We start from the raw sequence: 2,822 nt of genomic DNA on the forward strand, positions 1-2,822 counted from the left end.
AAGTTTAATTTGAATTATTTAAATTTCAAACCTTAGAATTTTACAAGTTTAAAATTCAATCTTATACTATTATAATATTACAAGATTAAAGGTAAATTAAGGGGCATGAACTCACCTACAGTGAGTGATACGAAAGAAAGATCGGTTAGTAGGATGCTAAGTGTCAAGTGAAGACTTGAGCACAACGGATCCTAATAATGATAAAATCACACACACACACACATATATATATATACGTATATATATATATATAGTGTTTAAACAACTAATAATGCAAGGAAAAACACCCTAGGACATAGGAAACACTTAGATTGATGTGCTAGAAGTACCAAGGGTTGCATATAATGGGTGTATGGCCATACATTGGTGTGTATGACCTAAATTGGTGTGCGGCCACAAACTCATGGTGAATCATGCCAATGAGTGATATAAAGTCTTATCAAACATCTAGGAAGTGTGTTTTGATGAATGCTTAGCCTTAATGGAAGTTTATTACCATTTTGGACCTTCAAAGGGTGTGTATGGCCACACAAAGAGTGTACGGCCGTACACCCTTGATGATCATGTAAAAAGGGTAAAAAGTGTATCTCAAGTCTCTTACTTGGATCCAATAAGTGTTATTGATCATGTGCTAGCATAGAATCATGAGTTTGAAGCCAAATAGCACTAAACAAAGGGGTGTACGGCCACATGGGGTGTGTACGACCGTACACTCCTTGATGATCACGGTTTGGATGATTTCTAATGGTCTTAACTAGTAAGTAACAAGCACGAGGAGTGGTACTTACGATATAGAAGCCTTTAGGGGTGCTTGAGGTCCAAAAACTTAGTAGCTGTTCTTGGTGAACACTTGAAGATCTAATCAAAAGGAGTAATTTCATGGATGGAGTCATGAATCCTTACTATATTGTGTAATGAATCAACAAAACAAAGGAAGAAACACTTACAACTTGAAGATCTAGATGAAAACCGGATGATACTTGAGAGAGAAGTTGATTTCTTGGCTTAGGAGGTTGAAAAGAGTTAAATGAAGGCTAACACTCTCATTTATACATGAGACTGTATGGTTGGGATGGGTGTACGGCCCTAGACCCATGTGTGCGGCCGCACACACCTCATGAAGGGGTGTTTGGCTCATTTGAAAGGTGTTGAACAAAAATACACTCATCCCTAGCCCCATACCTTGCTTATACTAGGCTTAGAACACTCAAATTGACTCTAAACAATGCTAGAATACAGCAAAAACGAGTCTGACCTTGATTGATTTGAATAACTAAACAAGGTAGAAATTTTAGGTTGTCACAGTCTCACCCTGGAACGGTGTGATTGTTGGAATAGTGTTTAAGCCTATAACTATATTTGGTATGTACTTGATCCGGTTGTGCATGGTCCTTTTGGGTTGCCTTCACCAAATCAACTAGACAAGGTAATTTAAGGTGAGAGAGAGAGAGAGAATATAATGGTTTATTAATATATTATAAGAATAATATATTAAAGGAGAAATCATATTTGTTTAATTAGTATTGGTCATAAATTAATTAGGAATTAATTTGGTGACTAAAAGAGATTAATTAAATAAAGGGGTATAAACTGTCAAATGTATGATAGTTGAGTTTTGGGCTAAGGATACCTTATGGACTTAAGGGGGAACGAAATTATGGTGGGGATCCATCATATTTTCGTCCAAGACCTTATTCCAGAAGGTTCCTTGGGTTGCTTGGTGGTTAAGCTGTCCATTAGGGTTTAGGCTGAAACCCTAGCAGCCTGCAAGTATAAATAAGACCCCTATGATATGAAAATCGGCTACACTTGATTCCAAGAGAACCCTAGGGCTGATTTTAGCATCTATCAACCTTTCTCGTATTCCCTTCTTGCTTCTGTGGTTTGTGAACCATTAGAGGAGTTAGAATTGTGACTCTAAGCTCAAGATCAAGAAGACTACAAGGATATCAAGCTATTTGGTTGAGGTAAACACTTAGATTTGTTCTTAAGATATTAATTTCGAATTATATATGATATATTTAGGGTTGTAAGTCTTGGATTCAAAGCATGTATAATAGAGAAACCTAGATCCAAGCATTAGGGTTTGTATGAGCACATAGGGTTGTTCTTATGCATAAAACCCATCAATGATCTGCTTCTGGAAGAGGGGGAAATTGGGTACCCTCTACATTGGACCGTTCAGGAATGTTGTTAGGGTTGGCAAGGTAGCATACAGGCTAGAGCTACCAGAGGAGCTTAGCCAGATCCATAACACTTTCCATGTTTCACAATTACGAAAGTGTAATATGGATCAGGTGGCAGTGGTGTTGTTGGATGATATTCATGTCGATGAGTGCCTTAATTATGTGGAGAGGCATGTAACCATACTAGAGAGGAAGAAGAAGGTTCTACAGAACAAGAAGATACCTTTGGTGAAGGTACAGTGGGAGCATTGGAGGGGATCCGAGTGCACGTGGGAACCCGAGTCCGATATGCGGGAGCATTACCCGGATCTTTTTACCGCAACACACTTCGAGAACGAAGTCTAAGTCAAGTAGGGGAGAATTGTAAAATCCCGATATTTGGCAGGTATTCCCGAACCCTCTTCTATCTTTACATTGTCATTTATAGTCCTTGGAGTTGGAAGTGAAGAGCTAAGATAAGTTTAAGGGCCAAGTTTGCAAAATTGGGCCTAGATGGAGTACGGTGCTCGTACATAAGAGTATGCTAAGCGTACTAAGGTCTGCCTTAGTACAGTGGGCATACACTTGTGTACGCTGGGTGTACTAATGTCAGGTTGAAACCCGAATATTTCGGGTTTAGGCCTATATAAGCAACAA

The sequence above is a fragment of the Lactuca saligna genome, chromosome 6 (genome assembly GCF_052625555.1).
Source record: "Lactuca saligna cultivar CGN05327 chromosome 6, ASM5262555v1, whole genome shotgun sequence".
Lineage (NCBI taxonomy): Eukaryota > Viridiplantae > Streptophyta > Magnoliopsida > Asterales > Asteraceae > Lactuca > Lactuca saligna.